Raw genomic sequence first — 27,222 nt, forward strand, 5'->3', positions numbered from 1 at the left:
TATATATATATAACTGAGGAGCTCGGTGGCGCAGCGGTAAACGCGCTCGGTCTGCGATTGTTGAAGTTAAGCAACTTTCGCAAAGGACGGTCATAGGATGGGTGAGCTCCTCTGTTCTTCGGAAGGCACGTTAAGCCATTCGTCCCGGCTGCATTAGCAGGTTATTACATCAATCCGCACTGGGCCCGCGTGATGGTTTAAGGCCCGATCTCCCTATCCATCCATAGGGAAGGCCCGTGCCCCAGCAGTGGGGACGTTAATGGGCTGATGATGATGATGATACATAACTATGACTAGAATGGTAACTCTCCGCCCGCATCAAATTGTATCAGGCGCCGAGCTCACCCCCTCTTTGTCTTACTTTAGTCATAGAATAAGGAATAATGCTACTTATAGAACGTTTATGGTAAATAAATAAATAAATATTAGTAGTAGAACTACCCACCTAGGTAAGTAATAACGGTTAAATTAGGTATTGCAATTGGCAGCACTCAGACCTCACATACACAGTTGCACATGTTGATAATGTCAATGTGTAGTGTCTGTGTAAAACGAGGTTGTTATGAAGTGTCCGTGGTGTGCTTTAGTCTTAAATCACCGTAAGCCGCTATAGGAAGAGAAAGGACGTAATATTACGACCCCGACAACCCGATTACTCTAGCCATAGAGGCAGCCAATCAGCTCGCGACACCAAACACTTCAGGATCCCGATACCGACCCCGCCGGCGTGGTCGACGATTTCCCTCAATCAGCGCTTATCGCGGGTCGATTAATTCTTTCAAATATTTTTCATCTCAGACGACGCCCTGAAGTTCGCGCCCAACTGGACACCCTCAGGCTTGTTGTCTTAAACGTTGTACCAGGTGAGAGCCTTCAGCGCTCCCCATTTGTCCGGCCAAGTAGTTAATGCCGACTGCGGCGAATCTACAAATAAGTCACGTCAAAAAAAGCTATAGGAAGGGAGAGAGCGCGGGGACTGTGTCTCGCTCACACTCACGCTCTCAGGCGGCACACGTTAAGAATATTTTTTTTCTATGGAGTGTCCGGTGTGTGCCAGAAGTACCTATTAGGTTAGCCTTACATTACCTTTTAGTTCCTACAAACTTCCGCTTCCCGACTCCCGGAAAGCTCCCGGTACCACTCTGTTTATATCGAGGTTAATGGTGTGCTTACTTACTTTTATTTATATAATGTAACCGAGGACTGAAAATACTTTTACGAGTCAATAAACCTTTTTTTAACGTTAGGAAATGCGGTCTGCGTACCCTCCGCTGGGGCGAATAAACCTCGGCTCGGCATCGGTTATAGAGCTAGGTTTAGCACCAACTAACAATAACAGCACCAATTAACATTTGCTATTTACCCGGTAAAATTCCGTTTTGTAACGTTTCTCTTTTATTTTGGTGCAATAAAGTATATTTGTATTGTATTTGGTACTAACACCTGGGTCAATCTCAACAAGTGCAGTTTTTCCTCAATAAGGGACTATCTAATCGGCGTTCCCCAAAAACACGATAGATGGCTTTGTTAAGTTTTTTCTTCTTTAAACTTCTAGTTTCATGGATAACAGACATTATGCATCTTTTATCTTTGTTTTTTGGTCTAAATGATGACAACACCAAGGTATAGTTACAACTTCCACCCATTATTATTCTAATCAAAATAAAGAGAAGCAATAAGTTATATATATGCTTCTGCCATTACATTTATCATCATCATCACCAGCCCATTAACGTCCCCACTGCTGGGGCACGGGCCTCCCCTATGGATGGATAGGGAGATCGGGCCTTAAACCATCACGCGGGCCCAGTGCGGATTGATGGTTATTAACGACTGCTAATGCAGCCGGGACCAACGGCTTAACGTGCCTTCCGAAGCACGGAGGAGCTCGAGATGAAAACTTTTTTTTTATGAAAGTTGCTTTACTTCAACAATCGCAGACCGAGCGCGTTAACCGCTGCGCCACCAAGCTCCTCATTACATTACATTTTTGAATAATCATGTACCCCAGCAATGAGAAATTAGGTAATTATCACGTCAAAAGTGAACAACGCCATCTATCGTGTGTTTGGGGAACATCGATTGGAGAGTGCCTCACTTAGCAAGTTACTAAGGTAGGTAAACTCGCGCTGTTAAATAGCAAGGATATCACGTCCAGTTTAAATATTATAAAGTGCTAATTCCTGTAGACACCATCTAATTTTATTTTAAGTATACCTGTCATTTTCTTATCCGCCGAAAAGGAAAGGGACGGGTAATCGATAGGCATAACATTTATGGAACAAGCGTCAATTTTAGGCACTAATCCGGGCAATAATCCGGGTTGACAGCACACGTCTAACGGTTTGCATACCAGCGAGATACCTGTTTGATGTCTGGGTTACTCATTGATTTTAAAATTAACAGATGTCAATTATCCGTCCCTTTCCTTTTCGACGGATAAATAAAATTAGATGGTGTCGGCAGGAATCGGGGCCAATGTTGCAGTAATTATTAAAAAGATATCAATCGTATGCTATCAGAAAACCTTAAGGTATCTGCCCGTGCGTGAGACTGATATAACGCCCCGTTATACCTACCGGAATAAGCAGGCCCACAAGTCATGTCAAAAAAAATATGTTTACATGCAGGTTTCTTTAAGAATCCGGCTAAATATCTCTGTCACAAACGTTTCACGTCTTTGAACGTCTGAGAACCCCTTCCGCATTCATTGAGCGCCCCAGATCAAAGAGGACTGCTTAAAGAAAGTCCCTGTGTACACAGAAGGTAAGGTTATTTGACACAAATACTTGCACTTTTCTCTACATGCGTTACGTATACATAATATTTGAGAAACGAGAACGATTGTGGTCTGCAAATTAATTGTAAGTATTTGTCTCTTTAAACCCAGGCACAAATAAAAAGAATAGGTCTAACACTAAACAATAAACACAATAAACTTTTTTTATTATTTGTATGTCGTTTCCATATCTCGGGACTATGGAGTCCCGGACTTGGGGGACCGTGCGTGGGGCCGAAGCCAACACGTAGAGGCCCCTTATTATTATTATTTACACTGTACTACTTATATACTCCGCATCACCTAAATCCCCTGGTATTCCCGCACCACCCAAATCCCCTGGTAGTTGCGGCTTCCGAATACATCCCGCTTAGGGACGGTACTGAAAAATATCGACGTCCGAAGGACGTAATATACGATTACTCTAGCCATTGAGGCGGCCAATCAGCTCGCGACACCAAACACTTCAGATACCAGGCGGGGTCGGTATCCCCCGATACCGATCCCGCCGACGTGGTCGACGATTTCTCTCAATCAGCACTTATCGCTATCAACTCACTAGGGTCGATTAATTCTTTCAAATATTTTTCCTCTCAGACGACGCCCTGAGCCGAGGTTCGCGTCCAACTGGGCACCCTCAGGCCTATTGTCTTAAACGTCGTCCCGGGCGAGAGCCTTCAGCGCTCCCCATTTATCCGGCCAAGTAGTTAATGCCACCTCCGGCAAATCTACAATAAGTAAAAAAAAAGATATATTGAAACAACGAACAGCAAAACAGTTTTTACCATAACTGTACCTACTATAACATCAAAACTCGCTCGTCGTAGAGGGAATATTATACCACTCGCCGTAAAGAGACTCGCCGTAGCAAGAGTCGCCGTTCGGGGGTCGCTCTCAATGCCATAATTCGAATCTAGCACCCGTATTCTTAGATTCTGAGATGTATTCTTAGATGTTCACTCGACTCATCATCCAAAGGACTCCGACTAACCTGAGCGCGGCCTAAGATTCTATCCACATCTCCGTAAATTGAAAAGCTTAATTAGCTGAAGACCTCTATTTCTCTAAGGTAAAGGTATTATTCCACAGCCCTCACACGTCGGTAGCCAACTCACGTAACTGAGTGATTACCGGACTTTTTCTATTTACGTTCTATTTCCGATACTAATACCGGCTAATTACGAATAGTAAACTCGATTTCAGTATTCATTCGTTTTTTTTTTACTTAGGAAGATTTCGTCATGGAGTGTGTGAGAAACGAGGCTGAAAGATTAAATTTTTTCAATTTGATTAACTATACTTACGAAGTCTCTCTCTTTATTCTTTATTTTGTCGGTGGAGTAATCGCCTTCAATACTCCATAGATTGCCCCAATCCAAACAGTGGTTGCCCCAATCGCCTTCCATTCCGCAGTACACCGACCAATTTCTCAATCGGTGATATTCTACCTAGAGCTAGGGCTCTAGGTAGAACTGTAGGCCAGAATACATTTCTTCGGCCTCCAACCAGTACTGATACCGCTGCTGCCCTTTGGTCGGAGAGTGCTTATTTTTATATTCGCTACTAACCATCATCTCTGATGGCCGTTCCATTCTCCGCCACCTGTGGACCCCGTAGATGGCCTACAGCTCAGCCTACTTCTTACGAAGTAGGTATCTGTAATAGTCTTCTCGCCTGCCCGTTATCGGCCGAGGCGAGGACTAACTAGCTCATATAAATTGGTTGATGTCGCTTTGAGCCGTAGAGAATAATCTTAAATGTTATATTTAATTTCATTTGTATAAGTTAGTATACATATTTGTGAGCACCTATGAGGGTGACATATTCTATTTAGAAAAACCTCTAAAATAAAGATAAAAAAAAAAGAAAGAATTCGTCATTACTAATTTAAAAGCCATGCTCTTATCGGTGTTGCGTTCTCCATTCTTGTCTATCAAAACTCTCTCAGATCTTTGACTTCTTTATAAGACACGACGTTAGTCTTATTTAATTATATATATGCTCTTCTTGGAAAACCAAGAAGAGCATATTATTAAAGAGAGGAAGGGAAAACCCCTTCCTCTCTTTCCTTGTATCTTCCCTTCCATAATGATTAAAAAAAAAATGTCGTGTCTTATTAAGTATCCAAGTGTCTATTATTGTTGCTTCATAATTAGTAAACTTCGGAACCCGTTTTCACAGGATAGTAAATAGTTCATACTACGTACCACATAAATCACTCGATACAAAATTCCCTATAAGTACTTACCTACCACAATAATAACCTACATCGTCTCGGCGATTTCATCGGCGACCGCTATATATTTTTTGCAGCTACTTTCCCCCAGTTATACAGGTTGAGAAACTGCGGTAGTTTTAGGCGGAAGAGACAAACAACAAAAAATATTTATGTTTAAATTAAATGACCATTGAAAGTGCGATGTTACAAATTGAATAAAAATATTTTTGAGCTTGAGAAGTACTAAAAATAAACAAGTATGAGTAGTTGTGTACTGTAGTAGTAGTAAGTATTTGTTGATATAAGTATGTCGAGATGGAAACAAATAGAAATCCATTGTTTCTGCTTATACAGGTGGAAATGAATATTCGTAAGCTGTGAGATTCATATGTAAGAATGTATTTAGAGGTAAGTACTTACCTAAAATATAGTGTCAGCACATCACGTACATATAGCCATATATTACAATACAATACAAAAACGCTTTACTGCACACATAAACACAACACTAAATCAATTACAAATGTGACAAGAGAAGTACAAACAGCGGCCTTTATCCAAGCAACCTTAGGGTGAATGAACTTGCTACATATTGGAGTCGGGGACGGTACAATACAGGTATACTTAAGTAAATAATAATGCAATATAATCATTATATATTTTATTATTAGGTAACTTTATTAAACTCGTCTAAGATTAAGGATACCCAATTCCCCGTAGGAATTAGTAACCATAGTCGTCGTCCTTGTTTGCAAAATTAATTATAACAGCGCGTCTAAAATTAAATTCAATTTATTTCAATTAAGCCTGCAAGAACATTGTCTACAGGTAGAATATCAAAGTGACAATGTTTAAATACAATAAAATTATTTCCATTCTTAATCTAGAAATAAAAACATTAACATACAAAATTATTACACAGTTATTCTCTCTCTCTATTTAAGAGCTGCGCTCTTGTCGGTGGAGTAATCACCATTCCTCTCTTCTTCCCACCAAAACCTTCACCTCCCGATACGACACGACCTGCACCTTCTCTATTATTTGTTTCATAAATGTTCTCCTAGGTACCCCTTCCTCTCTTCCCTTCAATTTTTCCTTGTATAATGTTTGTTATAAATGAATCATGTCGTATCAAGTGGCCAATCATATTTCCTCTCCGGTTCTCTATAGTCTTCAATATGGTTCTCCTTTCTTCAACTCTTTCCAGCACTTTGTCATCTGACACCATTTCAGTCCAGCTGCCCTCCATCCTTCGCCAACACCACATCTCAAACGCTTCCAACCTCTCTCTGTCTCTCTGTGTCATATTCCACGTTTCACTTCACACACAGTTATTACAACATCAATAATATTTAATAATGTCATTCACATAATATTATATATAATGATATCCTATTATATTCTATTAAAATAGGTACTGAGGTACAGGTGGGGGTGAGGTTAGGTATTGAGGTAGGTAGGTAGGTAGGTATTTTAATTATATTAGTAACAATGCTAATAATAACTATTCATCCCTTTTTTCACAAGGTCCGCTTACCTAACCTGAAGAATTGACTATTGATTGAATTACTAGCGACCCGCCCTGGCTTCGCTCGGGTGCAATGCTGAGGAAAAATTACATTATTTACGGCATCACATTTAAATCCTCAAAAATAATAGTATTTCTCCACTATTTAATGATGTTATTATACATAAAAACCTTCCTCTTGAATCACTCTATCTATTAAAATAAACCGCATCAAAATCCGTTGCGTAGTTTTAAAGATTTACGCGTACATAGGGCTATAAGGATAGAAAAAACTACTTTGTTTTATACTATGTAGTGATATATCTAAAAGGAGGGTCGTGTACAAAGCCGAGGTACACTCTAGGTACAACGGATTTTGCCTCGAGTACTCTTTTTTAAAGCTTACAAGCGCACCTGACGGCATTAGCTTTTTATAAGTATCTGTTTCAGGTATAAACTTAATCCCTTCTTTCTTGTGGTAGAAAAAAGAAAATCAATAAACGGCTATTATAACTCAACATCATCTCGCTAGCATTATCCCGTTTTTCACAGGGTCCGCTTACCTAATCTAAAGATTTGACAGGTCCGCTTTTTTACAGAAGCGACTGCCTATCTGACTTTCCAACCCGCGAAGGGAAAACCAGCCCAATACAGATCACATACCTCCGAAAATGCATTTCTCGGGAATGTGGGTGTCCTTACGATGTTTTCCTTCACCACAGAGCACGTGATAATCATTTATGATCCAAACATGAATTCGAAAACAAATTCGACAATCATTGGTTTAGGCCTGTGCTAGATTTGAACCTGCGACCACCAACTACCACGGCTATTTTAACTACTTATTCCAAAAAGAAATAAACTTATTTTATTATTTGTGCACATTTTTTTTCTACATATTGTATTTGAGGTACCTTAGTACCTGTAAACTACTAGCTTTTTATTCTACCTAAAATATGCTAGCCATTAACCACAGACCTTTATATTTGAGGTATTATACATCAATAGAAAAACAATAGATATACTTATTATAATAAGTAACTGCCTAAAACTGCCTACTTGCATAAGTACGTATAAGAACCAATACCATTTTCCAATTAAATTTCCAATTAACTCTTGCCTTGGATTGAACTGTTTGTTTTACGTACCCAGTGTCGAGCGTTTAATTGGCAAAAGATCGAAATCAACAGGGTAAAAAGAACAAATACATTCGATGAGTGTGTATATTTAAGTATGTGTGTGGATGTTTTCTTTGTTCGTGATTGCTTGGAAAAGGTTTCTTTCTGATAGCTGTACTTGGTTGAATATAAATATGCTCGTATATCGTATCGTTGTAATTTTAAATAGGCATAATCAAACATTTGTTAATTTAACAATTACTTGTCAACTTTTTTCTATTTTGTCATTTTCTCTTGACCGTGACTTTCTGCAAACTCTCTCTCTCTCTCTTCTTCTTTTTTTTCTACAAATATTACCATGTAAGAATTTTAATAATGTACTTTAATAAATAAAGATTTTTACTTAAGTACGTAGTTTTGATACAGGTGTTATCTACGTAATTTAATTTGTGTTGAGATAATTATCGTAGTGTACTTTGTAGTGTTACAAAGTCACTTTGGTCCTGCAGAGGAGCACCGGTTCAATTCGAACCTCAGTAACAATGAGTTATTAATTTATCTTAAGTGCAGTTTACACTAACGCAGTTGGCTCGACCATTATAAACGGTGATACGGCTCACCACCTTTCACGTTGATGTAATTAAAAGCTCGGTGAGGCGTGAGTACTTAGTTCTCTTGCGATGGATGTACCTCTGCCTACCCCAGTCAGTATTCAAATTCAAATTCAAAAATACCTTTATTCAGTAGGTAACACAGTTACACTTTGAATCGTCATTTTTTACATAACGAACGTCTCATCCGCCTGAAACTACTGCAGCTTCTCACAACCTGTATAGCCGGGGAAAAGAAGCTTATACGTATAGTCACGAGCTTGTTATGTTATAATTGTCGTATCTTACGAATAAGAGTACGTATGCATTGATGGGTTGTGCGTTCGTTTCATACACTGGTACTGGTGGGTGTCGGAGAGTGTCCTATCTATAGGTACGTAATAATAACGTTTAATCTATGACACTCGCTTGAGGCACGTGTAACGCGGTTGATTACATTTCGATCCAGTTAAGCTAACCGCATAAAACTGCATCCAAGCGTCAATTTTGCGGCTGCAAGGCAGTTCAAGTGCAGACACAACAGACGATCACAATAGCTACAAAGTCTGTACTTGTTCCCAAAAATTACTTTTGTCCGACCAAATCTACAATACAATTTGTGCGGCAAATCTACAATTAATCCCGTCAATAAAAAAAATCTCAACAATGACAATTCTATTCATATTACTTAGCCAAATTACTCTAATGTGCCATAATAAAAGGCTACAACTCTAATAATTAAATCGATAGGTTACATTTTAGATGAATCAATATATAATTCTCGAGACAATGAAAAAACTTAGTAAGTATAAATTAAATAGCAAAGGGATTTGTAATTTAAATTTCGAATTTCCTTTGTTTGGCACTAAGCAACACCGGCATTGGGACATCCTTGACCTATATTGTTCTACGTTACACGCCCCTACTACGGAACTCACTTCCGGCCGAGCATTTTGCGAGATACTTTCGAAAACTTACGTAGACTTGCGTTCTTTGCGAAGCTTCCAATTTGTTACAAATATAACATAACATAAACAGCTTAAATGCGTCCCACTGCTGGGCACGGGCTTCCCCTCAAACAAACGGAAGGGGTATGAAGCATACTCCACCGCGAGTTGTGGAATTTCATAAAAGTCGCTTAAGAGATTATGTCCCCTCGAACATAATAACATATTTAAATGTAATGAATGATAGGTTGACAATAACATTTTAAGTACTTACCTAACATTTATAGTTGATCACTGATCTTCTACTATCTTAGGAATTGATATTGAAGTATAAAGTGGGTTTTCTTCTGATTACTAAAATCAAATCAAATCAATTTATTTGCAAGAACACATAAAATACAAAAAGGTGGTAAAAAAATCCGGCCAAGTAGCTAATGCCATCTGCGGCAAATCTACAATAAGTCACGTCAAAAAAAAGGTGGTAAAAAAGTAAGTAAGGTGGTACTAATAAATTATAGCGCTGCCTAACTTTTGTAATACATTTTAGGAGCATACATTTTTCTGTTTGCCTGTCGTACTTTCATTACTTTTTTAAGTTTTCCGCACTTTCTTAGCCTCTTTATGAGGCAGAATAGTGTCAAGAGCAAACCCATTTGATATAAATAAAATCTGCAAGGGTTCTGTGGTAGGGTCAGGTCGGAGCCAGGCGGGTCAGGGTCGGTGACGTCACGGGACACGCTGCATACAGTTCCTTGCGCAGCCGTCGCCCAAGGTTCTGTTTGTCTAGCCCGCACCCCTGGACGTAATCAGAACGCATTATGAGGAAGATATACAGGAAACACAACAATCAATGATAACATCGAGGACTGATACTAATCTAATATCCTGTTTGTCAATCTATATTACGGTTTCACAAGGGCCTTGTGAAAAAAAATGTTTTGAATACTTAAGTATTTTACTTTTTGCTTAGTGGATAATGTATCGTAAATAAATACACGTGTCAGGTAGGTTTTGTAATTCAGGGAAATTCATCATTAGTAAGCCACTTGATGAGTTATTTTCTGTTTTACATAGAAGTAGATAAGCCGTGATAGCCCAGTTGGTAGAACGCTTGCGTCTCACTTTGAGGTCGCAGGTTTGAATCCAGCACAGGCCCAAATTTGACTCGAATGTGTTTTCGAATTCATATTTGGATCATAAATGATTATAACGTGCTCAGCGGCGAAGAAAACATCGTGAGGAAACCCACATTCCCGAGAAATGCATTTTCGGAGGTATGTGATCTGTATTGGGCTGGTTTTTCCCGTCGCGGGATGGAAGGTCAGACAAGCAGTCGCTTCTGTAAAATACCGGACCTGTCAAATCTTCAGATGGTCTAGGGAGATGATGACTTAGAAGTAGATAAATAGATACAGTAATAGTTATATACTCGTAGTTCTGTGGTTCATAGAGAATACGAGTATGATAAGTACTTATTGCCTTTTTTTCTCAAGTACAATCGGTTAACTGCTCAAACTGAAGACGGTTACGAAAAGTGCAAACTCTTTTGTGCAATCTTTTTGTAAGCATAAGGTAAGTTGCTTGCGTCTTTAATTAAATGTGTTGTTAATATTATTCAATCAGTTTCTCTGTTCATAATATTTAGAAATTGAGCGATTCTGAGCTCTTATGTGAATATTCTAGGACGCAAATCTGTTATGAATAGTATAATGGTTCAATGGCTACAGTACATCGCTATCGGCTTCAAAGTGAATAATTCAACAGGGTCGGCACAGTTCGGCTTGACTCGGCTCGAGATAAGATGCCAGCTTGCAGGCTTTCCTTGTCATCCGAGATTATATGAACTCTGTGTGTGTACTACAACCAGCTTAAAGCTCCTTAGTTGTTATTTTGTACTTAGTAAAATAAATAGGTTATCAGACTTTGCTCGGTAGGTAATTTCAAAGTAAATAATGCATAGTTGGGACTCAGAAGTAGCAGGAGAACTAAAGTCACCGACATAGCTCGGAGAATTGCCACACTGAAGTGGCAGTGGGCAGGACACATAGCGAGGAGAACCGATGGCCGCTGGGGCGGAATGGTTCTCCAATGGCGACCACGTGTCGGACGACGCTCAGTGGGTAGGCCCGCTACAAGGTGGACCGACGATCTGGTGAAGGTCGCGAGACGCCACTGGATGCGGGAAGCGCCTATGCCTATAGCCTATGCCCAGCAGTGGGAGTCGTGCGGCTGATAATGAATGATGGTGAATGGGACTCAAAAGTGATTTAGAAAAGAAAGCTCATTGATTGAGTGAGCATCAGAATGACTGCCCAATGTGACAGATCAGTTTTAAAATATTACTAACATCCAATACCTATTAGCTACTATTTAATACCTTTGTATAGATATTTTCTACCTAATTAATAAATAAGAAAATTTATTTAAAAAATGGCCAGTCATTCTGATGTCTGAATGACCACCCACATTTAGAATCTCCACAAAAAGGCTCCGAAATGTAATTTCGCCTATACACAAATTTAGTACCTATTCAGTACCTACCTAAACAAATATTTTTTTTAGATTTTTAAAACAAGAAATAAAAAAATATGAGCAAAAAAAGTTTTTAAGAAAATGTTAATTGTTTATTGTTTACAACTCAATTATGCACATAATACAAATTATAATAAAAAGGAACATATTAATCTTTTATTGCATTTGTTCCTTTTTTATAATTTGTATTATGTGCATAATTGAGTTGTAAACAATAAACAATTCACATTTTTGTTAAAACTTTTTTTGCTCATATTTTTTTATTTGTTGTTTTAAAAATCTAAAAAAAATATTTGTTTAGGTAGGTACTGAATAGGTACTAAATTTGTGTATAGGCGAAATTACATTTCGGAGCCTTTTTGTGGAGATTCTAAATGTGGGTGGTCATTCAGACATCAGAATGACTGGCCATTTTTTAAATAAATTTTCTTATTTATTAATTAGGTAGAAAATATCTATACAAAGGTATTCAATAGTAGCTAATAGGTATTGGATGTTAGTAATATTTTAAAACTGATCTGTCGCATTGGGCAGTCATTCTGATGCTCACGATTGAAACAGACTTTGCGCTTTATATAAAATGCTTCTGGATACTGTTGTCAAAACAGAAAGTGAACCCAAGACCTTTTATACAGTACGATGAAACATTTTCAATTCAGAAAGAAGTATCTAATATTTAATATAAGTACATAGATACTTACACACATTATGTTATGTAACATATGACAGATATTGCGACATTAGTGCCTACAGATTAATATGATTGAATAAACTTTGATATTCTAAGAGGCAATTGTAGTAGATTACCTACAGCAATACTTACATCAAAGAATCTCCTGATAATAGAAATATGAAAGTAGTTACGTACTCTTTTACTTTATACTTTATTGACTTTATTGAAAAACAGTAAGTCATACTAAACAAATAAAGTATTTTATTGGTGCCGATTCGGTCTATCACCAACTTAATTTGACAGGACTAAAACTAGCTTTGTCACTTTCTTGCACTTTATTGCAAATGAAAGACAGACAAAACTGTGATATTTATATTTATACATGCATGGGAATAACCGCCTGGAAACCAATATTAGGAAGCCAAATACTGAATTTGTATTCTTCCCCCCTTCCCGTTTCCCCCGCCTTCGTCTCTGTGTATCTTCGTCTTCGGCTGAATGAAGGACTTTCCAGGCTACGTTCCCCAAAAAAAACCTACAAATGGCGTTGTACAGAGTTGCCTTCGTTTAACCTTCTAATTTCATAGATAACAGACATATGCGTCTTTTATCTTTCTTTTTTTTTGAGTAGGTAAGTATAAACCATGACCCTTGTTATTACGCCCCGGCACACTACATCTTACACTCATTATTAATCTGATCAAAATAAAAAGAAGCAATATAATTACCGTATCTGATCCAAATTACTAATTATTTTGTTCTGTTTGTTACTGTGGTGTTCCTTTATAATACACGTTTCTTTCTTTCTTTCCTTCTTTCTTTCTTTCAAAATATCAAGCAACAATTATTTTTTTATATATGCCTCTACCATTACATTATATTTTTGAATAATTGTGTATCTACCCGAGCATTGCGAAAATAGGTGGTCATCACGTTAAATCAGTACAACGCCATCTACAAAGTCCCTCATTGTTTACTGTTGTTTGCTTTTAATTTGCGTTTGGTTATTTCTGACTACCTGGAGCAATGGCAGCCCAGATGGAATAACGCTTGACTATCTCATCTATTCCCTTCGCGGGTAGGTCAGACATGCAATTGCTTCTTTAAAAAACCGGACCTGTCAAATCTTCAATGTTAGGCAAGCCGTCTTTGCGAAATCTTCAAGAGCCCTTGAAATCAGAAAACGCTAGAGAGATGATGTTGACTACCTGGTTTGTTTCTCAAATCAATTTGTTTGCGAAACTTAACCAAACTTGGTATTTTATGTTACTTATTTTGATTGAAGTATGGTTGGCCGTGGCCGCCGGCGGTGAAATTGACTTTTCAACTTCGCCACCTAACAGTCCCCGATAAAGGTTTCCGAGAAACGAAATTTTATATTTAAATATAAATATCAAGTTTGATTTAATATTACTTTATCTGTGTCAGACAGAGTACTGCGGGCCGGAAGGCAAGAGGGAAACCACTGTGCTATTTTTCCCTAAAAGAGTAGCATGGAAAATGCTACACCGCCAAGAGCGTGGCTCTTAAACAGTGATGACCACTCATCTCAGGCTCTCTTCTTCCCGCCAAAACCTTCACCTCCCGATACGACAAGACCTGCACCTTCTCTTTTATTTGTTTCATAAATGTTATCCTAGGTCTACCCCTTCCTCTCTTCCCTTAAATTTTTCCTTGTATAATGTTTGTTATAAATGAATCGTGTCGTATCAGGTAGCCAATCATATTTCCTCTCCGGTTCTCTATAGTCTTCAATATGGTTCTCTTTTCTTCAACTCTTTCCAGCACTTTTTCATTTGACACCATTTCAGCCATTTCATGTCTGCCATATGCATCCGGAAAAGTCGGCCAAAATGACATCTGTTTGGCCCCCACAGGGTCGTCGACGTAGATAAAGATAAAGATAATTTATTTGCTTAAACATGAGTAATATAAATACAGATGACAGTGTTTACATTATAAGTTCTTCATGTTTGCCTTGCGGCGCACAAAATTTTCAGTAAGTACCTAGTATATTATCTATATAATACATGCATCATGAAAAATACGACAATAGGTAAATGGAAACAGTTATTGAGCATTAATTGCAGAATAAAATTAATGACCTTTTACATGACAAATTGGAATATTAGTGTCATTACAATCTATCATTCAAAAACTCATCTATCGTATAATAACATCTTTTAGTTAACAACTCATTCAATTTTCTTCTAAATAGAGTTAAGTTACACAACCTTATTTCTAGTGGTATTTTATTATATATTTTTGGCGCCATGCCAAATACACTCTTCATCATTAATGCAGTATTTGTGCGTTGCTGGCATAGTTTAGCTAAATCACGTGGACGAAGGCGACTATGAAAGGCTGTAGTTTCTACATTTTTGAAAAATCCTGGATTTTTTTTTACAAATACTGCGTCATCTACGTCGAGGCAGACCACGACGACGATGGAGGGACGAGCTAGACGCCTTCCAGAACACCTGGCAGAACGATGCCCAAGAAGAGGGAGTGTTGGAAACTTTGCCCAGCAGTGGGACATCAATTACACTACATAAAAAAATACTTCATGAGCATCTTGGTAATACACCGTTTTATGTTGCTTCCCTAGCAAGAAACAATTAATTTGATCCGTGCTGTCATGGGATCTTCCTTTAAGTAAGTTTACACAGGCGAAATTGATATCCTCTAGGAGCTTTGTAGTTGACAGGCATCAACAGGTATTATTGACAAGTAAACAACTATAGTGAGGGAAACATAGTAAAAGAAGAACAGCTGTTTGAAGTCTGGAATCAGTTCTGCCTCATTCAGCAATGGACACTACCGGCCCACTAGGGTAGATTTATTCTTTTAAATATAATCCTCTAGCCGCGCAAGCCGAGACTCACGCCCAACTGGGCGTCCTCAGGCCTTCATTTTAATGGCCTTAAAAGAGAAATAAAAAAAATACTGGCTTCCATAGGCCCGAGATATGAAAAAGACATACAATAATAATAATCTTTATTGCACAAACTTACAACAACACAATGACAATAATTATATAGTAAGACATTAAAACCAAGTGCAGTTACAAAAATACAGATAAAACAATGGTTTATTAAACAGGGGTCCCCAAACTAGGCTAGGCCTGTATCTTGGGGAACCAATTAAATAGGTATTACAATTTATCCTTAATTTAGGCATCCTTTTTAATAAGACTTATTATTAATACAGTGGGTAAGTAAGAAAAATATAAATTATGAAGTTCAAGATAAATTATGATCTGAAACAAACGAAAAACTTTTTTTTAATCTATTTAACTTATTTTTGAATTTAAATCAAGAAATTCGTAACATAATAATAAGTCCGACATTTGATCACGGTTTCCTATGACATCACATTGTGCTTTTTCATACAAATTCCATAACAATTTCGGTTTTGACGTTTAGTAAAAATAACTGATTTGACTAGTTGGAAACTAGCATATTGATTTCGATTATCCAAGATCGAGATCGGAGTTAAAGGTAAGTGCTAGAGTTTGTAAAGTCATCCTGACTTAATGTAACGGAATCGTACCCGGGACTACTGCTTCGATCTTCTTTTCTTCTTATCGTGTGGGTTGTGAGGTGGAATACCAACCTCATAAACCCTGGTGTCAAGGTTATTGCTGAGCCGCGAAAGGCCCCTGCCATGGCTGATGTAACGCCTACGTACTTACGTCATCATCATCATCATCAGCCCATTAACGTCCCCACTGCTGGGGCACGGGCCTTCCCTATAGATGGATAGGGAGATCGGGCCTTAAACCATCACGCGGGCCCAGTGCGGATTGATGGTTATTAACGACTGCTAATGCAGCCGGGACCAACGGCTTAATGTACCTTCCGAAGCACGGAGGAGCTCGAGATGTTTTTTTTCTTTTTTTTTTGTAGTCACCCATCCTATGACCGGCCTTTGCGAAAGTTGCTTAACTTCAACAATCGCAGACCGAGCACGTTAACCGCTGCGCCACCGAGCTCAGTAAGTAGTAACCGGGACCAACGGCTTAACGTGCCTTCCGAAGCACGGATCATCTTACTTTCGGACAATCAGGTGATCATCAGCAATCACGAAGTGATTTTTATAATATGTCTCCACCGGGATTCGAACCCGGGGCCTCCGGATCCTGAGCCCAACGCTCAACCGCTGGACCACGGAGGCCGTTACTGTTTTGATGGTAGGGAGGGATGAAAGAAAGAAAGAAACATTCAGACACGGATGGTGGTTAGGGTGTCTACCCTACATCACAGAGATTGTCATAAGGAAAATAAACATCTGTTATTATTGTACTATGGCATCAGTTATTTATTTTGTGTCCTCCCTTCTCCCTCTTGATGGATCAACTTCAAGTTCATTCGCGTATCAATCTCAAAATACATACTGTTACACAATATTATGTACTTACTTATAAATCTATAAAAAATATTATAAATGGGAAAGTGTGTGTGTCTGTTTTTTTGTCCGTCTTTCACGGCAAAACAGAGCGACGAATTGGAGTGTCTTTTTAAGTGGAGATAGTTGAAGGGATGGAGAATGACGTAGGCTATTTTTTGTCTCTTTCTAACCCCCTTACTTAAAGTGGGGGGTGGAATTTTGTATGGAGCAACCCGCAATTTTCATTTTATTTCAAACCACCAAGCTAAGTGACGAGTTCTATGATACCTCGAAGTGATGGTTCTAGATTGAAGTTGTAGCCGTACGAATCTTCCATATTGTTGGTCACAAATAAAAATCACTAAACTGTCGCAGAACCAAAACACTGAATTAAGTACTTTTTTATAAAATTGCCATAGCATTTAACACCTTATTGTTAGCAAAATGTGAGCTTTTGAAAAAACACTGTATTCAGCAATACAGTATTTTGGTTTTACACGATAGAAAAGAACATTCAACATAACTTAGTATCACGGAAGAAAAAACTCGCAGCTGTTGGTCTTTTTCAATACAATTCTAATATGTACGGTTTTATACCTTTGTCATAATAATCAATATTGTGTGTCCGAATAACTCCAATCCGTTACAGCAATGTTGTGAGAAGTACCGAAAGAGTCAACTCACTTTCATCATCTTTAAATTAAGAGCCACGTTCTTGTCGGTGTAGAATTCTTCATGTTTATCGAAGGGCAATACTTTCACTTCCTTACAAGACACAACGTTCGCTTCCTCTTTAATCTGTTCTATATAAGCTTTTCTTGGTCTTCCCCTTTCTCTCTTTCCTTGTAGCTCCCTTCTAAGATGTTTTTAATAAGTTCGTCGTGTCTTATTAAGTATCCAATCATCTTGCCTCTTCTGTCCTCAATAACGCTCAATATTTGCCTCACCAAAACTTTCACACTTTATGGCCCGGATATTGCCTTGTGTGTTTAGAACAGTCTTCACGATACTCCTATCATTTCTTGTTTTTTCTAGAATCAAGCAGCATCTATATTTAAGTCCCATGTAATAAGAAGCGAGTTCATTGCGATTAACCGGGCGGAAATCCTGAAAACCAAGAAATAAATAGTAAGGGAGTCCCAGTAAGTTAAAATTGAGAGCGAGTTGTTGAAGTCCATGTCTCTAAGGGACTTCTTCGGATATTTCAATCCAAGTAAGACAAAGAAAACAACTTGCAGCCACTTATTTTGGACAAAATACTCGGCGAAGTGTGGGTTCTTAGATAATCGTGCGATGGATATATGATCTAGGGATCACTACCCCATTTGATCAATATAGTTGTGATCTTATGTTGTAAAGGACTTTTTACGGCACTCATCCTTATTCTAGTTATGTTTCTTATACCTGCATGCGATAGAATTAATTATCTTAATATAAATTCATAATAATACGGACACCAAACTTTTTTAATTTACCTACCTAAAATGAATAAGTTGCCACTCAATGCTCCGGCACGTTATGTTAGACCATAAAAAAAAATTAGCTATTAAAATGTTGACGAGCATATTCCCCGGTGTTATGGCGTGCTGTGACGTCATATCTAGGCACCATTTCAAACTACCACCATTAACACGTTGTCTGCGGAAAGAGCTATCAATTATTTCATAATATTCCGCATGTGTCGCTTCATGACTCTAAAATACATACACATGTACGCTTATAAATAACATATATCCATTATATATATCTATTTTTGTATTAAAAAATCCCACGAAACCGGGATTAAGTATGTTATTTATTTATTTTATTTATTTATCAATCAATGTTCTAAAACTATCTTTACAAGACTGTTACGTAACCGATACCTTCGCCCGCCTGCTCACACCCGTACGCCGTGACCAGCATCGTTCCACGAGTTCAAGTCAGCATAATTAATGGAACAGCCAGCCTGCTGAGCCAGCGCCCGAACGCGATGCGCTGATGTCAATCACGCCACCAAATTGTGACCTCGATTTAGCCATAATGTAAAATAGTTTTTAAGTAAAATTCAGTGTAGTCCTAACTTCGGACTCATTCGCACCTAGGTTAGTTAGGTTTAGCTGTAAATTTAAAATATAATTTCATTCTAAGTGATTCTAGTTTCTCTTCTTCACCCTTCGTCTGTCGCTCACTTAATTAGACTATCCCAATACAATAGATATATACATATTTATACAAATCTTAAAGTAAGAGCAATTAATTATACGTATAAGGTGACCTTTCGGAATCGTCCTTTCTGCGATCTCATTAACTGTGTGTAGTGCTCGAGTCAGGGTGTTATGTTTCTTTTACTACACCACAATTACAGGACTTTAGGTAAGTAAGCGTCCGAATATCCAATCTTCTTCTTCTTCTTATCGCGTGGGTTGTGATGTGAAATACCAACCTCATCAGCCATGGTGTCAGGGTAGTTACTAAGCCGCCAAAGGCCCCTGACGTAGCTCATGTAACGACTACATACTTACATAAGTAAGTATTAACCGGGTCCAACGGATTAAACGTGCCTTCCGAAGCACGGATGATCTTAGTTTCGGACAATCAGGTGATCAGCCTGTAACGTCCTAACCAAACTAGGGATCACAAAGTGATTTTTGTGATATGTCCCCACCGGGATTCGAACCCGGGGCCTCCGGATTATGAGCCCAACGCTTAACCACTGGACCACGGAGGCCGTTCGAATATCCAATAATTAAACTTCTCATAATATATATCAAAAAGATGAAGCTCGTGGAATTATAAGCACCCGAATATCCCTTGAATTTCAGATCCTGACAGACATATTGGTACCTAAACGGAGCTATATGAGCCATTAATCCCTGATCGGGTGAGACAAACAGAGTACATAATTGTTTCTCGCGCAGCCTTCATCATTTAAGCGACCTTCAACACGGCGCGACGCAATTTATGCGTTATCAAAATAAGGGATATATTAATTTGAGCACAGTAAAACAATTCTAACCTCTAAAAAAAGTAATGGTTTTCCGCCGGCTGAACTTTTAATTTTGAAGCATTTTTGTTGAATGTGATTTAATACTATGGTAAGTAAGTACTGGCACCCTTACCGCACCCTTACCTTAATATCGCAGATCAATGCAATATTGAATTGCGCTGTGGGCCGTGGGGTAGTATTATGGTTTCTATTATGCCGTGGGAGGGTCGCAAAATGTTAATCCTCCCGATATTGCGGTATTAATGGCAAATAATTGAAATTGCAATACTATTCGGTGACTGTGTGTTTCTATAAATAGCACCGTATTGTTGTTTGCTAGCCCGTAAGACGTGGTTGGGAGCGGTCGTTTGCCGACGCCCACGTACTAGACATAGCCTATTTTTAAACTGTATAATCGAGACAAATTTAAAACGTTTTTCCTAAAGTTCCATACCGGGACACACTATTAGATGCTAAGCTTACGCCTTCATCTATCCATCCTACGACCCGATTACTCTAGCCCTAAGGCTAGAGTCTCTCTACTATTAGAGGCGGCCAATCAGCTGACGACAATAAACACTTCAGAACTCCGATACCAACCCAGCCGGCGTAGCCGACTATTTCCTTCATTTAACGCTTATCGCTATCGAGCCATTAGGAGCGATTAATTCTTTCAAATATAATCCTCTCAGAAGATGAAGTTCGCGCCCAACTCATGCAAATTAATTCAATGGAGATTATAGTCAAATGCGAACTGGTTAAGAGACAAAAAAATATATTCTTCCAAAGCTGAGACAACTCGGCGGCGCCAACCTTTTTATTTTTATAATACACACGTCGCTATGTAGACATGGTCACACGCTACATGTATTTTCTACTTTCATATTTCTTTTATGTTTTTTTATAACATTGTCCCCGGCGCGAGCGTTCGTTAGTTAATCTAATAAACGGTAAAACTTCTTTCATTTTACTCTAGCTTTAATAAGTTTCATCCATGAGCTTATCCCGTTTATTCTTTGTCTCGGGAGACATCTTTATTTTGTCGTCTCTGAATAATTTACAAGGAAACTAAACTACTTTTCATTTTAACTTCACTTTTATAAATTGTTTAAGAAAATGTACCGATAAAATATCGTTATTATATTGTTGTCTTCAATAAAATCTAAAACAGTTAGGTATTTAAAAGTTATTTTCTTATTCTCTTAAATTAAAGAGAAATAAAAGAAAATAGTAAAATGAATAAGGCCGCTTGTTTTTCTACCTAATTATAATAATGTTTTTTTTTAATATGTTTAGTGCAATAAAGAGTTTTTGTATTGTATTGTAATGAATAAACTTTTCAGTAATGAAAAAATAAAAATGCTTTAATTCTTAGGCGCCTGTTTAACTTCTGTCTCAAAGAAAGAATAAAGTTTTATATTACATGTGAAACTAAAAAGCCTTTCCCAGAGGCTGCTAATATAAGACAGCTGCTAAGGGCTTTAAAGCGACCTTATCCCGACGAGACTGCCTAATAGGATTAGTAACATTGTGTAACGATCCTGTTACAAGGTTAAATTAATGCAATTCCATAATCTTTCTAAACCTTCGCAAAAGATTTACAAGATACAAATGGCCTTGATGATATTTAGTAAATTCACATACAGACATACCTATTAAGTGAAATAATTATATACTATACAGTAATGTAGTTATGGAATTCCATAGTCTCTGCTTACCCCGGTGGATAATAGGCGTACAGCTAAAGTGAAGTAAATAAACCTAGTCTTTCCTTGAAGATTAATTCTGCAACGGTGCGCTTAGTGCTACGAAGCGCTAATAATTACTTCCCAGACGTGCGCCGCTACGAGACCGTAGCATTAGTGCTACGCCACCAGTTGCAATATTTATGACGATTCTATCAAGTGGAAAATTTATAGCAAGTTTTGCTTTAATACATTCTCGGATGTTGTTGGATTTCTTCTTACACTTTGATAACAAATTAAAGTTGCTATATAGCTTACCTACTAACATTATCATATTTTAATTATATAAGTAATATTTTATACTATAAAGTTTAGGGAAGAATGAAAAGTTACTGTTTATCAATTAACTTACATCTTGGTATAAGTATTAAAACCTCATTAAAACACATAAATGCAGATCATCATCATCATCAGCCATTAACGTCCCCACTGCTGGGGCACGGGCCTTCCCTATGGATGGATAGGGAGAACGGGCCTTAAACCATCACGCGGGCCCAGTGCAGATTGATGGTTATTAACGACTTCTAATGCAGCCGGGACTAACGGCTTAACGTGCCTTTCGAAGCACGGAGGAGCTCGACATGAAAACTTTTTTTTTTGTGGTCACCCATCCTATGCCGGCTATACCGGCCTTTGCGAAAGTTGTTTAACTTCAACAATCGCAGACCGAGCGCGTTTACCGCTGTGCCACCAAGCTCCAAATGCAGATATTATAGTTGAATATACCAGATTTGAGGGTAAAATTTAATAGAATCTTCACACTCAATGGGTCTCTCACATAATACCAACGCCATAGCCCGTGCTGCGCCATTACGCTGAGTGTAACCTTTTTTTTTATTGGACGCCCTCCACACATGTATGTTATGTGTTTTTTTTTATTTGCTATATTGTTGTGTTATTATTTTGTTTACGCGTCCAATATATTAAGAGATCATTTATCATTCATTCTTTCCTTGCGATCCTACATTGAAAGTAGTATTTCTTTTTTCTATTTTCACCGTACACGGTTACAATGTCCCCAACTATGTACGTAACAGTACGATTTAGTCTTCAAATATTGACCTAACCTTCACTAAACAGTTTGTTCTTGGGAAACATCGCAAAATTGCGGTGTGCGCGAAATTACTTCGCGTAATTAATTAATCGTTGTTGCTATTTGAACCGGGACCTAGTTTAAGTTACCCAAACCGGTCAAGCCGGTTGTTACCCCAATTATAACAATGCAATTAAGGCCACAATCTGCAACGTTTATCTACTTATAGTCCCCTACCATTATCCCGTTTTTCACAGGGTCCCTTTACATATTACCCGCTAACAAACTGGTGTCAGTTTGGCAAGAGAATGTTATGTACAAAAATGTATAATTTATGGTTCAAATAAATAAAAAAAAAAAAACATAACCTGAAGATTAGACAGGTCCGGTTTTTTTGCATTTTATCTACATATAATGCTTGCTGAAAACCGAGTTGGGAAAGCAGGATAACAACTTGGGGCGCGGGATTCCAAGCTTAAGGGATTTCAGGCGTAACTCACCGAGCAGCCATGACTACGTCGTCGGCGGCGACGGTCGCTAAATAATTAATATTGAAATGTATGGCAGGTAACTCACTTGGCGAGGCTTTGCCCACCTTGCGACACTTTGGCAATGAAGCCATTTCAATATAAGGTCAATGTGGGGAAGACCGGCATACTGTTCTAAATTTTGAGTTTGACTAAGTTTATTGAAAAAGATATCATTTGTAGATCAAGTTATATGATCGGATATGATAGATAATTTACTTGGCTATGTTTATAAGTCTAAATATAAGTGAAAGCGCTGTAATCTTTTGATATACAATCGTTTTATTAAAACATGCCAAGTAGACGGTCTTCCAATGCAGTGTGAGGCAAGTCCGTCCACAAAAGAAAAAACGCATTATTAGTAAGAAATCGTAGGCCTAGACGTATGAAAATACTTTCAGGCGGTGAACCAGCAATGCCATTCTGATACGTACTTTACCGATTTATGAATAAGGCTTTCATTACACAGATAAATGATTATTTTGTAAAACAAGGCAAGACCGGCATATCTTTGGTGACAGTGGTTGTAAACATTTCGTCATATTGTTTACCCGACTGCGGTGAAGCAAAGAGAGGGTTATGCGCTATGTATGTATGTATGTGTGTATACACGTTTGTTCTCTCCCAACCCCTGAAGCACTTATCAGAGTTAAACAAATGAGGTGTCACTAAAAAGCGTCTTGATTGTCTGGTGGTAGACTATGTGACGTACACATATTACTTAATATTAGGTATAAGTCAGTAAGATTTATAAAGTGAACACACACAAACACAAAATATTAACAGAATGGGACACAAAATGCTGTCTCACTAGTCTTGCATAAAATACGCTATGCTGTAATAGTTGACAATGTCTGGATTGAGGCAAGATCGGCATATGACGGACTTCCCTCTCTTAATGTAGACGGTCTTCCCAACTATTATATTTTCTAATTTAAAATTTCACATGGGTATAAATTCTAAATAAAAGCTATATTCCTGCATTATGTTTAACGAATACATTAATGGATCAATAAATAACCTAAGTGATCAGAAAAACTTCTGAAAATCGTCTAATTTGCCACTTTTTTTGATCAAAAATCCGCCACTGGCCACTGCATTCTGAAGCGCGAAATGGTAAAAAAAATTGCAGGACCGATATTGTCCAAACTAATCATACTAGCACCGTCTACGGTTTTTAGTTCGGACTGGCTCTTTAGGGACTGTTTTATCGACAGAGACGTAAGGCGCTAATTATTCAAATTTAGAAGTTATTGGCAATATACGGTCTTTTAGCCCAGACGGTCTTCCCCACATTGACATATATATTGTTTGACGACGTTTCCGGCGACGTGGGCTTGGCATTGTAGGTTACTTATGGCCCTCAAAATCTCCACACGGTTCCGATAGTGTTCCAAAGTGAAAAGTGGGAGTTGTATTAGACCGGGACGCGCTTTTTTGTATGAACTTGAACATTACGAACAATTCCGGCCTAGGAACGCTCTCTAGTGAGTACTACCTTTGTGTGCATTAGCGTCTATCGTTACCGCGAACGGGTTAAACCACAGAATAAACGAAGTCGATTTTGGTTAACCCACAACTCCATCACAAATGAAGTACACGAGGAGAATCGCGCGCTTCGCCGCTTATCCACAGACGTCAGATAAATAGCTTTGCATATCAATCATATTTGGCCGGTTGGTTTAAGTAATATCGAGGTGGGTGGAGCACAAGTCATCAATAAGATATCTCGAAGCCATCATCCTTTTACCCTTATCCCCACTCTGTGGGATCGGTATAATAATAATGGTCGAGCAGGCGCCATAGTCCCCCATAGCTCCAGTATCCCGGTCCACTAACCCCCAACCCAATAGCCCAGTTCCCTTTGTTCCCATAATCTGCAATAGTCCTACACGAACCGGGGATTGTCTTTGGGTGCACTCCCATAGTGCATACAGGGATAATCGCCGGTTGGTGTCACACCACATTTAGATTAAACTGTCTTAAGGGGCCTCTACGTGTTGGCTTCGGCCCCACGCACGCCTTCCAAAAGTCCGGGCCTCCATAGGCCCGAGATATGAAAAAGACATACAATAATAATAATGATTATTTTTTCACGTACAACAAATAGCTCCAAAATACTGTTAGTTTACACTTAAAAACTATGTCAGTACTTATATTCAACGAGTGACTAAGACGAGATTGAGCGTATAAATAATGTGTATTCTTCTTCTGTTCATCTCAGTTACCGGGTGAGAGCCTTCAGCGCTCCCCATTTGTCCGGCCAAGTAGTTAATGCCATCTGCGGCAAATCTTCAATAAGTCACGTCAAAAAAAAAAAAAATGTTCATCTCAGTGAGTCATAATATTAATACTCACACCTTTCACACAAACATCCTTCTTCATACACTCCATCCACACTTCTTGGGTCGCTCTCCATCCCCATATTATATATAAATATCACCATTTCATGAAATGATCGAGCACATCATGAAATGATCAATTCTAAGATTTAGCCACGACATATACAGGGTGTTAGTGACATCGTAACGAAAACTTTGAGGGATGATTCAGGCCATGATTCTTAGTTGATATCAAGTGGAACTTTCCGTCGCAAAAGTATGGAACGGAAAATAATCTAAAAAAACATAAAAAAAAATATAAATGTTCCGACAGGAAATTCCACTTAATATCAACTCAGAATCATGGTCTGAATCATCCCCCTCAGTATTCGTTACGGTGTCACTAACACCCATACCTACTTGTATGGCTACCTGTATGTACTTGTAAGGGGTGTAAGTGACATCGTAACGAATACTGAGGGGGCTGATTTAGCTCATTATTCTGAGTTAACATCAAGTGGAATTTTCAATCGCAAAAGTATAGAATTGAAAATAATTACAAAAAAACTAAAAAAAAATCATGAATTTTGCGACGGGAAATTCCACTTGATATTAACTCAGAATCATGGTCTGAATCATCCCCCTCAGTATTCGTTACGATGTCACTAACACCCTGTATATACACATATGGCACATACATGTGACATATTATCAGCCTATTGCCTAATACATCAACATTCCACGTAGATTCACCATCAATATTTATACAATAGCTTTTCAGAAGGGAATTGGTTAAGTAAGCCAAATATCCGCTAGGGCCTAGTGCCTAGGCATTATTTGTGGCTCAACATATTCGACAAGTTCGCCAATACACATATAAGCTCACCACTATGTCCCAATTGGGGTAGTCAGATGTACATTGTACATCCATGGCAAGATGAACTAAATTAAGTATCCACACCTCACCAGGCTTTCTCTTAAACCAACGTGATAAGTGCTGAGCCGTATCGCCGTCTATTGAAAGAAAATTACTCAATATGACAGGGTGTCAGTGAACCCGTGCGAAATCATCAGTGGGATGATTCAGAGTTAATTAATACCCAATGTGGAATTTTCCGTCGCTAAAGTGTGATTCGGGGTCACTAACCTGTACGTATTGGGATTTCTTTTATATTGTGGTAGGAAAGCCCTTATAAAATCTAATTTCAATTGTTATTGGGTCTAGAAAACCGGATCGTAAGAGAATATTTTCATAAATCAAAATTCATTTAAGTATAGAAATATTTTTATTTAATATTCACGAATATAAATATTTTTACAGACGTACCTACTCTGGGCCCACCAAGTAGCGGTTGCTGGGCGGTAACCTACTCGAGTTAACTCGACGGTTACCATGACAACCGTACTTAAGTCGGTTGAATTTTCCAAAATTTTCTGTAACTACTTACATACTTACTTACATAAAACACAACGAAAAACACACTTTACATGTTAATCCTAAATAAATAAATCACATGTGATCTGATAAAAAAAGATCGTTTGGTAAATCATTTATTTTTATGCCTTAACATTGATACATACGAAAACTCACGCCTATTTCCCAGTAGGTAACAGACTATGGAGTTCCATTTGCTTCGATCCTGACACGCTTCCTTTCCTTTCTCCACAGTCTCTTCTCTCGTGCGCTCGAATGTGACTGGCAAAGCCGAACTTTCTTTTGAACACCCGGTCACATTGGAGGCAGAATAACTGTCCATCCGCGATGAGAGTGTATCTATAGATGGGTTTGGGCCGATCCTTGCGTGGTTGGCGTTTTTCGTCGAGCTCTTTCTGAGAGACTGAGGTCGCCGTTGTCAGATACAAGGAGGACTATAC

General features: G+C 38.3%; 1 non-coding gene across 1 annotated transcript; it reads right to left on the reverse strand.

The window, feature by feature from the left end:
* Positions 1–16,468: 16,468 nt before the first annotated feature.
* Trnal-cag (transfer RNA leucine (anticodon CAG)) lies at positions 16,469–16,540 on the reverse strand. The gene has a single exon. It is a non-coding gene; the product is annotated as a tRNA-Leu (tRNA).
* Between the last annotated feature and the right edge of the window lie 10,682 nt (positions 16,541–27,222).

Source organism: Pectinophora gossypiella, chromosome 6, assembly GCF_024362695.1.
Source record: "Pectinophora gossypiella chromosome 6, ilPecGoss1.1, whole genome shotgun sequence".
Taxonomy (NCBI): Eukaryota; Metazoa; Arthropoda; class Insecta; order Lepidoptera; family Gelechiidae; genus Pectinophora; species Pectinophora gossypiella.